Raw genomic sequence first — 16533 nt, forward strand, 5'->3', positions numbered from 1 at the left:
TGTTCCCGATGTGGGGGGAGTCCAGAACCAGGGGTTACCGTTTAAGAATAAGGGGCTGGCCATTTAGAACTGAGATGAGGAATTTTTTTTTCACACAGAGAGTTATGAATTTGTGGAATTCTCTGCCTCAGAAGGCAGTGGAGGCTGATTCACTGGATGCATCCAAAAGAGAGTTAGATAGAACTCTTAGGGCTTGTGGAATCAAAGGGTATGGAGAGAAAGGAAAGGGGTACTGATTGTGGATGATCAGCCATGATCACATTGAATGGGGGTGCTGGCTCGAAGGGCCGAATGGTACACCTGCACTTATCATCTACATTGACGAGATAATGTCCCTTTTTTGACGTTGATGATGATTAGGGGATAATTATTTCTTAGAATTCCGGGATCAAAATCCCATCAAAGGAGTCTATGGGATCTTATTGAGGGGGAAAAGGTCCCATCTGAAAAATACTATCTCCAACAATTTTGATGTAGGTTTATTAATTTAAAATGTTAACTCTCTCTCTAAATGTTTTCTCTCTCTCCATAAATGCTACCTAACTTGCTGAGTATTTCCTTTATTTTTTTAAAATCTCAAACGATATAGGATTCTGTCATACTGCATAATTAGCCGAAACCAGCACATGAGATAAGGTCAAAGTTCCACTCATCTTATTCCCTATCAAAGATAATAAATAAATAAATAAATACAATTATTTGACATTTTGGAGGGTGTGGGGAGGAGAGGGCAAGATAAAGGGAGAGGGAGAGAGAGAGAGATAGAGATAGAGGGGGAATTAAAACAAATGCCAAGAAGCAGAGACATTAACAATTCATTATGGTATTTATCACCATGTCAAGTGAGGCAGAATTTGAATGTTCATTATTGAATACACTCAGTTATCCCAAATTCCTTCATGATTGAGTAGTTCCTGAGGTATTTAACAATGATTAGCATTTTCTGAATAAAAATTGCAATATGATATGATCTCAATCAGACCTTCTCAAGTTCCGCAGAAAGGAAATTGAAATTTCTGACTAGGCAATATTTAATATAGCCATTTGCAATAGATATTAATCTAGCGAGGATCATTTTAAATCTGAAGTTTGAAGAAGGGATCCAACCAAAAACGTCACCATCCTTTTTCTCCAGAGATGCTGCCTGACCCGCTGAGTTACTCCAGCACTTTGTGCCCAGCTCCATTTTAAGCCATGTTCATATTCTTCACAAAATGGGAGAAGGCTATTTGGCTTTTCAAGTAACAGTTGCTTACCCTCTTTCCCAAACCCTTCCCCTTCCCAGTTCTCTGACCAGTCCCTGAATACATTTTATCTCAGTTTGCTTTGTCGTTTGCTTCTCCTAGCTAACAATGATCTATCCCACATTGTCCTTGACCTTCACCTCCTTTGATATCTTGTTCTCACACCTTACACTTCCTTACCTCTGTATCTCCCCCTCCCCGACTCTCAGTGTGAAGAAGGGTCTCGACGCGAAACATCACCTATTCCTTCTCTCTGTCCCGCTGAGTTACTCCAGCATTGTGGGTATATCTTTGGTCTTTCAAGTATATCCCTGCTCTCAGCGCAGTCCACTTTTCCCAGTAAAATATGCTCTTTCTCACATAACTCGGCTCTAGATTTTCTACCACCCACCTAATCCAGGAACAAATTCCAGTTACCAATTAACTCAAACCTTTTTAGGATGTGGGAGGAAGTCAAAACACAGTAAAACACAGCCAAAAGCATGCAAACTCCACAGAGAAAAACACATCTGAAGACAGGTTTGAACCTTGGTCACTGGATCTCTGAGACAGTATTGCTACCTGCTACTACATTCTGCTGACCCCAGTCACCAAACACTGACCAAGTGGCTATAATGTATCACAGAGTGACTAATTTATTTTGTGCTAATAATTACTTGTTGATTCCAATGATACTTTGTTAAATATAATTTTCAGAGATTCCCATATTATTGGTGGGTGTGAAACAACCATAGAAATTCGGAAGTCAAAAGGTCCACGCTTAGTTCAGAATCAATGAGGAAATCTCAACCAAGGCCATTAATGATCCTACAATGAACTTTGCCACCTGGAATGAAGAAGCTGAAAGTAATTGGCGATGATTGTTTTCCAATGATTTGGACAGGAAAGTTTGAGCATTGTCTAAATTAGCTAGCTTACAAATCACCACGCTGCATGTACAGCCAACGTTCAGATGCAGCTAAGAATTTATATTTTGTCACATTAGGGCCTTCAGCTGCGCCCAGAATATCCAATAATGAAATGTGAAGTGCAGGTTTGCAAGCTGTGTGGGATTCATTTGATTTCCGATATCGCTGATGTTTTGTAGAAGAGTGTAGTTTTATTCTAACAGATCTTAATGTGGAGTTTTATTCAAACAATTCTTAATTATTCCTGGAGATTTGTAAAAAACACATTCTAAAAAATCTTTTTAATCAACTTTTTTAACCCCAATTCTCTTTTCATTGCTTTATTTTACTTCCTGTCTTTGATGTTAAATTGAAATTAATGTTTAAACAATGCGAGGAAATGTTTGGCGACTTCATTTGACACCGTGCGGTGTCCAAGATGGGTCTTGAGCTGAGGAGCTGGTGCTTACTATTTTATCATCAAGTAAAGGCATTTGGTGCATGTTTGGAATGCAACCTAGAGAATACTTAAATAGCATATTGTCAGAAAGGTTTATTCATGAGATAGCACATCAATATCCAGGAAAAAAACAGTCCACTTGCTGGGTGTCCCATTAGCCACTCTTGCTCATCAGCACACAGTGGCTGCAGTGTGTACTTTAGGCTATTTTTAGTTTTGTTTAGAGATACAGTGCAGAAACAGGCCCTTTGGCCCACCAAGTTCGCACCAACTAGCAATCCCCGCACACGAACGCTGTCCTACACAAACACTGAGAACAATTAACAATTTTTACTGAAGAAAATTAACCTATAAAAGAAGCTGCAGATGCTGTAATTTTAAGTAAAATTAGAAAATGCTGGAGAAGCACAAGTGGTCAGGCAGCATGTGGAAAATGAGAAACAGTTACAGGTTTGAGACCAGAACTGGGAAACAGAGATACACAAGTTAGGTTTCAGTAGGGAAGTAGGTAGAGAGGAATATGCAGAAAACAGGAAATGTCTAGGATATGGGAAATAAAAATGGCCCCAATGGCAACAGTTACCTGCAACAGTAGGATTGTTGCATTTCCGAGGTAGCTCAAGGGTAACAATGAATGGCCAAACAATTCTGGTCATTCCAGAGAAGCTCAGATCCTGAAAAACAACTGAAAAAGGATGATGAACAGCACACAATTTGATTTGCTTACGGGTACTTACAAAACAACGATATGAATATTGAATTCTCCAATTTTACATAAATACATAACCCTCCCCCCTCCTTTCTTCCCCCATTTTACCCCCTCCCCTGTGTCCTTTCTGAACCCACACCGATTTCTCCACCTCCCTCACCTCCACTTTCATTCATTCCTCTAGCTTTACAATTTGCAACTCTTCAATCCTTGTGTCGCACACCTTTTTTTTAAATCTCTGACCTTTGTTCAACCATCTGCCTATCAAATATTCTTCTTCACCTGTGATGGCCTATTACCCGCCAGGTTTTGCCCTGCTCCTCCTCTTTTACAGCTTTCTGCCTTCAATAAGAGGGATAAATCAATATTTTTGTGGAACTGCGTCGGACCATGTGACTTCTTCCCTTGGGTCTGGCCTGGAGCACAACCCTCAGCTATTGACGCTTCAGGATCTAAATAGCTCTTGACTTCTGTGTGTGGCGGTCCTCATTTGTCCTTTTAGCCACACCTGAAAACCATACTACCCATATTTTTCCACCTTCTTTCACAGCGTCCAACAACATTTCTAAATCAATGGAATGAGTGCTGCCAGTTTCACACAATGAACATATCTTGTGAAAGACTGACATCTATGGTGCTAGAGATTCCTGAAATTGAATCTTAGGGATGTGCATTAGTTTAGTTTAGTTTTGAGATACAACGTGGAAATAGGCGATTCGGCCCACCGAGTCCATGCCGACCAGCGATCCCCGAACACACTACTTGGACAATTTACAATTTGTAGGTTCAATCCCGAATGCAGGTGGTGTCCGTTCAGAGTTTTACACTTTCCCCGTGACTGCGTGGGTTTTCTCCGAGAACTTCGGTTTCCTCACACACTCCAAAAACATACAGGTATGTAGGTTAATTGGCTTGGTGTATATGTAAGTTGTCCCGATTGTGTGTGTGATAGCGTTACAGGTTGGCACAAACCAGTCAAAAAATAATCTCACTATTTGACGAGGCACTTCATCATTCAGGCCTTACATGGCTCCAAGTTTTTTTGGACAGCCAAGGCATGGTTTATGAGCTCACAGCTGGAGTGAGACGTGACAACTATTAAACTCAAGGAAACTTACTGAGATACATTAATGCCAACATTCATTCTTCTATTTCCACCCAGTAAGGCTAGTCTGACTTGAATTCCAAATTAATTTATGGGTTCTGATGTGGCTTGAATCATATTCATCATAGCCCTGCTATATAGCCCTGCTATATATCCACAAATAGTCAAGTAATATAGCTATTTTCCTCAAATGTTACCCCATTAATGATTGGATTATAAATACAGAAAAATACATATTTTTCAAACTACATTTTCAGCCCTCAAGGTTTGTGTTTGATTAAAATCATTAATTTGTAACCTTCACTAAACTGAATCAAAAGCAACTGATCCTCACACACAAATACACACATATACAGATGCACAAACACTCACATGCATGTATAAATGCATACATGTACAGATGCACACATACGTCCTCACCCACAAATACATATGCACACATGCACATGCTCATTCATGCATGCTCACACATGCTTAAATGCAAGCACATACAAATGCAAATATCTGCAAAATGACCCATGCACATACAAATATAATGTAAACATACACAGTAGATACACACATGCATGAGCACACTCACAACATACACAACACACACACTCACATACATGCACACATGCACACACACACACTCAAAACTACATGTGCAGGTATATAAATATCATTTACAAACACACACCGCACATACCCAAAGCTACAGGCTGTTATAAATAATTTAATTTATCGGTGACATCAAATGAAGAAAATGATTGCTTGGAGCTAATAATAAGGGCTATTAATGCCACGTTACAGGATTTGTGTGGGTGTGAAACAGCAATAACTATCATTTCAAACAGATTGTTATCTAACTTATTGGTTGCTTTACCAGGGAAGAAGTCTGCACATTAACATTCAACAATAAAATGCACCAACTCCCTCACCACCCCCCCCCCCCCCCCCCCCCCCCCCCCCCCCCCCACACCCCCCATTGCCATTCCACACTAATGCTCACATGAGATAAATAAGAAATACCTATTCAATAAGTAATCTAAAATAATTTAGATAAATTATAGAAAGGGCAACTGAATAATTTGAAAATGCAGTTTGGCTTGTATTAGCCTTACAAGGTTCAAATACACAAATGGAGGTGTGTAGGAAGGAACTGCAGATGCTGGTTCAAACCGATGATACTCAAAAAGCTGGAATAAATCAGTGGGACAGGCAGCATCTCTGAAGAGAAGGAATGGGTGACGTTTTGGCTTGAGACACACACATATATGCACACACGTATATACACACATGCAACATACATACATACATACATAGGGGCAACACAGTAGAGTTGCTGCCTTACAGTGCCAGAGTTCTGGGTTCAATCCTGACTACGGGTGCTGTTTGTATGGAATTTATACATTCTCCATGTGACTGTGTGGATTTTCTCCGTGAGTTCTGTTTTTTTCACATATTCCAAAGAGATGTACTGTAGGTTTGTAGGTTAATTGTTTCATGTAAATTGTCCCTAGTTATTAGGATAGAACTAGTGTACAGTGGATTGTTGGTTGGCACGGACTCGATGGCCCAAAGGACCTATTTCCACGCTGTATCACTAAACTAAACTAAATACACACCACACACACGCCACACACACACACACATATATGCACATATGCACACATGCACACACACACATACACACACACACACACACACACACACACACACACACACACACACACACACACACACACACACTCACACACAATAAACTGAAATTGGAGCTGTCCCTTGTATATCACACCAGGTTTTGTGCTCCTCACTCCCATGCTAGCGTCAGTAATCAGGACTTGGCTATCTTCTCTCTCCTGTCTACATTTGAACCTGCTGTTTAATACATTAATTAAAATGTTCCAATGTCACATTTCTGAATTACTTTCTAGGTGGTCAAACACCTTTTCAACGGGTTTAAGAAAGAGACCATAGAACAGTACAGCACAGGAACAATGTTTGCAACGGACATGAAGCCAAGTTAAACTGATCTCATCTGCCTGCACATGATCCATATCCCTCTATTCCCTGCACTTCCATGTGCCCATCCAAAAACCTCTTAAACACCTCTATCGAGTTTACCTCACTTCCACAGAGTGTCATAATAGTGTTAATGCAATTAAATATTCATAATTGGGTTACATACAGTGTCAGGTGGGGAAAATGTTCCTGCTCTCTATTTCAAACCAAGCTAAGCACATGTTGATATGAGATATCGCAAGTCAATAATCAAGTTCTTCACCATTCTTACCGAGTCTTTCTTGGCGACTCAGTAATTATTGAGCATTAGAATTTCTAAAGGTTCCAGAGCAAGTCAGCCAAAATGCACAAAGGTTTTTTACATCTTAGTGCCTTCAACCTTAAATTGGGCATTATTAGAGCAACCTAGAAAGATGGAGAGAATCAGCCTGGAAGTATGTTAGAGAATTAAAGTGAATGGGAGTCAGAAGTTACTGGTCACCCTTACAGACTGAAAGGCTCTGAGCTCTTAATATTAAATTTATCAATTTCAGATACAGAACTACCCTTCTTGATCATTCCACAGATGTTGTTGTATCTTTTGCTTTCAATGTGTTTTTCTCTTCTGTATCTGATATACAGTTGTCAAATTAAATGTTGCCTTGAGAATAGTTTCTAGTGCACATTTCCATATTTCCCAAAGACATAGAAGAAGCCCTTTTTGGTTCACCGTGTATTTTCTGACCCCACCAATCACATACCTCACTAATTTTACCTGTATCTCTTTTCCCCCCATATTCCCAATATTCCCACCTATGCACTCAAGATCTTGTGATGTGAGATTAAATCAGAGTTCCTGGACTGCATGCGTGTGGTCGCAGAGTGAACATGGGTCACACAGAGAGAAGCATGAAGAGCTCTATTAATTAACTTCACATAGCAAATTTGATTTCATAGATTTTAGCATGCACTGGAGCTATGAAGATGGTGTGTTTTATTAATTTTGTTTCCACAGTGTAGAGGATTACTAAAGTAAATATAATTGACTGAGATAGATTTTAGAATCATAGACTGGTATTTTTTTTTTTTTAAAAACATGCAAAGATTCAGTGAGATCATAGAATCATAGACATTTATTACAGAAGTTGTGGTTATGTGTCCATCCTTTTGATGCTGGCTGGATAGGAATCATTTAGGCCAATTCCCTAAAGAGTCTTCTGCCTTGAGGGTTACGGACTATCTTGAGGTGATCATTATCTGTGATGGGCGTTTCTCCCTCCACTAGGTTTTCTTCCGTGAGTTCCATACCCCCAAATATCTCTCAGTGAAAATCTGTTCCTCGACTTCTCTCTACTCTTCTTGTCTACGAGCTTCAATCTAAGCTCCCTGGTTATCAAAGTCTCTGACAAGCTTCATCTCTGCACTCCGACAAGCCTCTCATTAACACTGCAGTGTGCCTGGCAAATAATGACAGCGACTGACCAAACATATTAGCTGTTGTTTCACACAATGGGTGAAGAAACAGCTGCGTGCTCCTATGACAGGGTCAAGTACCTGCCAAATTTGCTTAGAACTGGAGATATCATAATTAAATTTCATTTAATTTAGTATGTGAGAATTTATTTTATATTTGAATTTGCAAGAGAAAGTTAATAAATAGAAGGCAGAAAAATACCAGTTAGACTTCAGACACCGCTATCTGTGGAGTATGAATCCTACTAAGTGAAAGCATTTGTTCCCTTACAATAAGGTGCCTTTCAAGCTGAAGATGGTGATAAAATATCACATTTTTTTGTTTTTTTGCTGTGTTCATAATTATATGACTAGAATTAGGCCATTCGGCCCATCAAGTTTACTCCGCCATTCAATCATGGCTGATCTATCTTTCCCTCTCAACCCCATTCTCATGCCTTCTCCCCATAACCCCTGACAACCGTACTAATCAAGAATTGTTAGGAGTGTCACATGCACTATGTATTCAAGATAGGTGACACACACTTTATACCCAGGGAGACAGGAATTCACCTAGTTGCCTTTGGTAGGATTGCGTAGGTGATTGGCTTTGCTGACTGCCTGATTTCCTGTGTGGCAAGGAATGAGGGCGGGAATTCACTCTGTGTGAAATGCTCCACCCATTAATGTGGATTTTCATCGAAGCCTCATTGGGTTTCATTCCTCTAATGATCAACATTGTGTGAGATCATATCCAGATGATACTTATTACACAGTGCAAGACATCCTGATCCATAGCAGAAGAGCAGGAAGAGATCACACCATACAACAAATAGATAATGGCACAATCCAACAAAAAGGAACTAGGTACATAATTTCATTGATAAGTGTCCCGTTATCAACATTCTAGAGGATATCGAAGACCAGAAGCTTAACTTGGAAACAGTATCTCATGCTTTCTGTCACTAGAGACTCACCAGTCTCTTGAGTAGAATCAAGGAACTGCAGATGCTGGTTTACACAAAAGGATACAAAGTGCTGCAGTAACTCAATGGGTCAGTCTGAAGAAGACTCCCGACCCAAAACATCACCTATCCATCTTCTCCAGAGATACTGCCTGACCCGCTGAGTTACTCCAGAACTTTGTGTCCTTTTTCACCAAACTCTTTACTTCATGTTCAAATTAGTCATAGGGTCATCATAAGATCATAAATGTTAGGAGCAGAATTAGGCCATTTGGCCCATCAAGTCTACTCCGCTATTCAACCATGGCTGATCTATATCTCCCTCCTAACCCAATTCTCCTGCCTACTCCCCATAACCTTTGACATCCGTCATAGAGTGAAACAGTGTGGCCCTTCAACCCAAATTCTCCACACCAACCTACATGTCCCATCTACACTGGTCCCACCTGCCTGCGTTTGGCCCGTATCCCTCTAAACCTGTCCTATTTAATTGTTTCTTAAATGTTGCAATAGTTCATGCTTCAACTACCTGATCTGGCAGCTCGTTCCATAAACCCGCCACTCTTTGTGTGAAGTCAGGACCACTTGTATGCCCTGTCAGCCAGCACCCAAGATGGCCTCTCCCCCTACTGTTTTCTGCACCACACCAGCATAATATGCAGGGCACCATCATCCTCACTGATCTGAGCACTGCCTCTGGCCGTAAACTCTTCAGCAGGCACTCAACCAGTATTTATAAGATCTTTGGCATTTACTGCCTGGGCCTTAAGGCAGTGGATGACCTTCTTATCCGGTGCCAGTTACGAGTCATCCGTTTCTCTAGGAAAGTTGTATGTTAGTAACCTTGTAACAATGCATCAAAGTCATGTACCTGACATGTTTGAATGTGGATAAAATGTTGAAGCTCTGCATTGGGGGGTGATCTTGAGTCATGGTAAGTCTCCATTTAAGCAAATGTTAGTGATAGTCTTCATGATGCAATGGTTTGCCTTCAATAAGAGGGATAAATCAACATTTTTGTGGAACTGCATCGGACCATGTGACTTCTTCCCTTGGGTCTGGCCTGGAGCACAACCCTCAGCTCTTGACGCTTCACGATCTATACTCTTGACTTCTGTGTGTGGCGGTCCTCATTGGCCCTTTTAGCCACACCTGAAAACCATACTACCCATATTTTTCCACCTTCTTTCACAGCGTCCAACAACATTTCTAAATCAATGGAATGAGTGCTGCCAGTTTCACACCATGAACATATCTTGTGAAAGACTGACATCTATGGTGCTAGAGATTCCTGAAATTGAATCTTCGGGATGTGCATTAGTTTAGTTTAGTTTTGAGATACAACGTGGAAATAGGCGATTCGGCCCACCGAGTCCGTGTCGACCAGCGATCCCCGAACACACTACTTGGACAATTTATAATTTGTACCAAGCCAATTAGCCTACAAACCTGTGGACTGTGGGAGGAAACCAGGGATCCCGGCGAAAAAACCATGCAATTCATTGGGAGAATGTACAATTTCCATACAGACAGCACCGGATGTTGGGATCGAACCCGGGTCTCTAGCGCCATAAGGCAGCAGCTCTACTGCTAAGAATTGAACCTGATGGATTTGCATTAGTTTAGTTTAGATTTGGGATACAGCGTGGAAACAGACCCCTCAACACAATGAGTTTGCGCAGACCACGCCCACTATCCTACACACTAGGGACAATTTACAGAACAAAGGAGCCCATTAACCTGCAAATGTGCATGTCTTTGGAATGTTGGAAGAAACTGGAGCACCCAGACAAAACCAATGCGGGCACAGGGAGAACATCCAAACACTGTACAGAGAGTACCCATGGTCAGGATTGGACCCGGGTCTCTAGCGCTGTGAGGCAGCAACTCTGCCACTGTGCCTCCCACTAGCACATTAATGTAATCAGCAGCATGATTTTTGTCGTTTGGGTATAAAGCCACGGAAACACATCATTTCTTACTAAGAAATAGGAGCAGGAATTTGATCTGCTCTCCATTAAGATGAGGCTGAACATTCACATCCACTCCATTGGCCTGGACAATCTCTATATCATTAGATTTTGCCTTTTCTTGTATGTCCTCATTGATTGCCCAATCAGAATTCTTTATGGAAAGGAGTTGCAGACTTGCATCTACCGTGAAATATTCTACCTCTGGCCTCTTATCTTAGGAATACATGACCTTTAGTTTTTGACTCTCCAACCAAAGGAAAAAAAACACACAAACCATCTATTCCCTCGTTGTTTCAAGGAGATTATCTTTTGATCTAAGCTGCACAATATAAAGCCACTCAATTCAATTTCCAATAGTAAGAGTGACCTCTGATCTCAGAAAACAATCAGTTGCTCTGCCTCCAAGACAAACATATACTTCCTTGTGGAAAAAAAAATCAAAACTATGTACAATGTGTTTTCATCAAAGCCCAACACAATTGGATTCCAATCTGGAGATGTTGCTGCAGTGAGACCTTTGATAAACATGATTTGTGCAGTGAGTCATCACATCGTTTGTCTGAGGCTTTGTTGCTTCAAATTGCTACTGGGTACGATGTTGAAGGTGTGAGGCAATAAAGAACAGCCCTTGCAATATTAATTAAAATTAATTGCCACTATCGGCACAGTGGCGCAGCAGTAGAGCTGCTGCCTGACAGCACCAGAGACATCGGTTCGATCCTGACCATGGATGCTGAGTGTACAGAGTTTGTGTGTTCTCCCCGTGACACCTTTGGTTTTTCCCAGCTGCTCTGGTTTCCTCCCACATTCCAAGGACGTGCAGGTTTGTAGGTAATTGGGTTCTGTAAATTGTCCCTGGCGTGTAGGATAGAATTAGTGTATGGGTGACCGTGGTCAGCATGGACTTGGTGGGCCGAAGGGCCGGTTTCCATGCTGTATCTCCAAACTTAATTAAATAAATGCATACATAAATAAAATAGTGCAGGTGCTAGAAATCTATAATTAAAATAGCAAGTTCTGGTAAGCCGCTGCAACATTAAACCTATTTCACTCTCCACGGATGCTGCCTGACCTGATGAGTGTTTCTAGCATCTAGCACATCAGATTTCCTGCATCCAAAATCTGGAAATGGTTTTGTTTTTTATTGGCAGAGAGCTGGTTCAGATTGTGTGGACTGGTCATTTACAGAGAAGCTTAGGGGAGGCTGTAATGACTCTATAATCACACCTTGTGTGGCGCATCAGTACATGCTTTTTAAAATTCAATATATCTATTGGTCTCCCAAGTATCATTTCTGCTTGGTATGTCCTATTTTGAATTTGTCAAACTTGATTTCCTTTCATAAAACCTTAGTGACCGTTTCCAATTATAGAACATAGAACAGGACAGCAAAGAAACAGGCCCTTCAGCCAATGATGTCTGGCTGATGAACATGATGCTTACCTAGACTAATCACTTCTTCCTGCATGTTATCCATACCCCTCCATTCCCTAAATAAACATGTGCCCATCCAAAAGCCTTTTAAATACCATTATCATATCTGCTTCCACCACCACCTCTGGCAGGATGTTCCAAACTCCTATCACTGTGTAAAAAATCCTTCCTGCACATCCCCTTAACATATTCTACCTATGAAATCTAAGTTTAGTTTAGTTTAGTTTAGTTTAGAGATACAATGCGGAAGCAGGCCTTTTGACCCACCTAGTCCGGACTGACCAGCGATCCCCGCACATTAACACTAACCTACCCACACTTTCCACACCTTCAAAGTAACAGAGAAACCAATGTTGTCAGACCTCTCCTAACAGCTAATATCCTCTAATGCAGGGAGCATCCTGATAAACTTATATACAGCCTCTCTAATGTCTTCATATATTTCCTCTAATGGGACAATCAGATGAACACTCATCATATCGTTGACAGGTTGCAACATGTCCACAAACAACTATAAGGCTGTTCATTTGTACTTAACTGTCTTGAAAAGAGGGTTTACTTTTGTTACTTTCCAGTCATGGAGACAATTCCAGTCATGGAGACAGAATTCTAGAAGATAAACTTGATGCATTTGTTACCTCATTAGCCATCTCTGTTGACATAAGCAGAAACTGCTGGAAATACTCAGCAGTTCAGACAGCTTCAGTGGAGTGAAAATAGGGTTAACATTTCAGGTCAATGGCCTTGCAGCAAATGAAAGTTATAACTAAACCACAGAGCCAGTGAAATTAATGCCATGGAGCCCATTTTCACTGCCTATTTCTATTTAGGTCATAAAGAACATATTTAGTTTTGGTTTAAATTATTATTGAAAGTAGGAGGTTGCTACCAGCAATTTTGGGACATTCAGTGGGCGTTACTTTGAACAGGTAGCTCTGTATTTTAATTACCACATTACACAACAGTTGTGTTAACTCTAATGAGCTAGGACATGCCACTGAAGTGTTGTGTTACTGTGGTTGTACCTGACTGCAGACAGTGGACTAACAGGGGCCAGATTTCCGTAGAGACAACAGATTGTAGTGTATAGATAAACCAATAACGTGCACAGGCAGGTTGTTTAAGTTCTGGCTCCCTTCTGAGTATAATATTTGGGATAGACACAAAAAGATGGAGTAACTCAGCAGGCCAGCCAGCATCTCTGAAAAGAAGGAATAGGTGACGTTTCAGACTTCAGATATTTGAGATATTGGTGTGTGTAAAATGGTCATTGTGTTTAGTTCCTAGAGCAACATTAGAGGACCGGAATAATTCATTGTGCAGCAAGAGGTTTGGGATGTTTCCAGGAGATGTAATGAAGTGCTATATTAATACAGGATCATTTCACAGTCATTCTGTGCTAATATCAAGAGATTTGCTTTTGGTTGTGTGTGCATCATTTGGAAAGGCAGCTTGTTTATAGTTTGCAGTTGGGGAAGAGAGAGCTCACAAGAGGAAAAACTGCTAATTCATTGCCTCGTTGTTCCAAAAGTATGAGTCTCTAATGTTGGCTGATGTCAGAAACACTGCTGGGCCTCCTTTATCTGTTACCATGTTATTACCTGCCACCAGGCTGCCTATTACCTAGAACATTACCCCAGCAGGCGTTATATGTATCCAAGTAATCAACGCAGAGTGGAGTTGCCTGGTTCTTCAAACCGCTTGTGCCCTGTGATAACTCCCATTACCTCTCATTTCCTCTGTAGCCTGCTCCCTCCCTGCCTGCGCACTTCTTCCCTCCGAGCTCCACTAATGATCTGCCTGATCTGCTCCCTTACAGAAAAGCCGTCATAGAATGTGCTCAGCGCCTGGCAAATGAGAGTGATAAATTGCGACCAGAATACATTGCAATCTTTGCAAATCAGAACAGAGCTACTCCTCTTCAAAGTAAAAAATGCCTGGCAGATGATGTCAAGCTGGCTGCTGCAAACTCCTGATGCTAATATATATTTATCTTGTGTTTTTCTTTCCCTGCTTCCTTCAAAGACTCAGTAGCAGTGCTGCACTCTTTCATGTTGTCTCCCCCTTCCCCCCAGGCAGGGTAATATATGACAAAGCAAGCAAGGCATTAGCCTCTTGCAAAGGTATCAGGAGATGAATGATTGACTTACCTGAAAAATGTCATTAATTGACACCAAATAAACTTTCCACAGCGGGACAGAACTGTGATATAAATACGATGCACGTTGAAGGTCATGCAGAAAGTTTATCTTTGAATGTTGGTACTAACAATGTGCAAAGGTATTGATCGCTCGATCATCTCTGGACATTTGGTTCTAATTTGTCCTTACACATACACTCCAATCCAGCTGGGCGTGACAAGGCAATGCTAATAAAAATATCTCATCAAATGTTAACAATAATAGGGCCACATCAGAAATAAAAACTGGAAGCAGTGCAGATTTGATGTTAATGGAAGCCGATTAGCAAATGAACGCTGCTTTTAGTTTCGGGAATCAATATTCTTGCAAAGTGCGCAAGACAAATCCTTTACAATCCAGCCATCAGTCTTCATTTTGCATTCTGGTCATTAATCTTCCTTAGGTCGAAATTGGTTTTACTCATTGCAAACTTGCTGGTGTCACTATAAGATTAACTTTAGTTGATGAACAAAAAAAGGGGAGCATTTACATTTGAGATGTTTTCTTTCTTGAGAGCCATTTATATTTTCTGCATCTGTTTGTTTTTTGGGCTTTGATGTTTCACCTCCACAACTAGAGCTTGAAGCAGACAGATAGTTTCGACCAGGCCGGTGGTTTCATCAATGTCACTCCACTCTTAGCTAAGGAATGCGTGTGCTGTGCAGTGGTGTGTTCATATCTAAACACTATCACAAATGACCACTGAAATTAGAACCTTATCTAGAATCACTCTGACTCAAAAATGATACAGGCCCTAAGGAATCACTGCACATTTCACCTGGTGTACAGAGTGATAAGCTTAACTGTGACACCATTTAGTTGTATTTTTGCTGGGAGCTGGAAGATATCCTTGTGCATGAAATCAACATTTAGATTTGCCCTTCATTACCTAGCTTGGTGAATATAAGAGGATACAATCATTTTCCCTGAGAGGTCAGCTGTTTGCCGAAGAGCAGACAATATCATTGAGATGTGTAGGATGGAACTGCAGATACTGGTTTACACTGATTCAGGGGTCGGAAATCACTATCAAACCATGGGGAGGGGACACAATTTTGGGTGGTGGTGCGCATGCACACACACACACACACACACACACACACACGCGCACACACGCACACACACACACACACACACACACACACACACACACACACACACACACACACACACACACACACACACACACACACACACACACACACACACGCGCGGCTTCGGCCGTGGACCCTGTAGACAGTAACATCAGGAACTGACCTGGTTAGTGACCGACTCCGAACTCCAGCAACAGCAGCTTTGTCCGCCCAGAATTGTGCGGCTTGAATCGGCCCGTTTGCGGGGCCTTTCATCGCCCGGCACGGTTTAAATTCGGCCGGCGGGGGCTTCAACATCGGGAGCCTCGATGGCCTCGATGCAGCAGCTTGATTTTAAGCCACGCTGGGCAATTAAAGGCCCCGCGAAAGGGCTGGTTCAGCGTCTGATACCTGCTTGAAACTTTCAAATGCTACAATGTGATAAACAACACTTAAACAAATAAAACTGAAGCAAATACAGGCAAACAGAAGAACCAACCTTGGAGGGGGGAGAGAGAAAGAGCATCAATTGAGAAAGCCTAAGTCTAAAGAAGAGTCTTGACCCAAAACATCACCCATTCCTTCTCTCCAAAGATGCTACCCGTCCTGCCGAGTGACTCCAGCTTTTTGTGTCTATCTTAAGCCTAAGAACAACTCTACTTCCTCAAGAGACTGAGGAAACTCAGCATGTCTCCATTGATTGTTATCATGTTTTCTACAGATGTACCATAGAAAGCATGCGGTCAGGATGTTTCACAGTTTGGTTTGGGAACAGCTCTGCCCAAGTCCGCAAGAAATTGCAGAGTTGAGGATGAAGCCCAGACCATCACACTGGTCAGACTTCCCACCTTTGACTCTATCTGTACTCCATGCTGCCTCAGGAAAGCAGCCAATATAATCTAAGACCATTCCCACCGCAGTCACTCCGTCTTCTCCCCACTCCTGTTGGATAGAGCATTTAGAAACTTGAAAGTGTGCACCACCAGACTCAGGAACAGCTTCTTCCCCTCTGTATCAGACTTCTGAATGGTCCTTCCATAAGCTAGGGTAAAGTCTCTATTCTCTAAC

This window comes from Leucoraja erinacea, chromosome 16 (genome assembly GCF_028641065.1).
Source record: "Leucoraja erinacea ecotype New England chromosome 16, Leri_hhj_1, whole genome shotgun sequence".
Lineage (NCBI taxonomy): Eukaryota > Metazoa > Chordata > Chondrichthyes > Rajiformes > Rajidae > Leucoraja > Leucoraja erinaceus.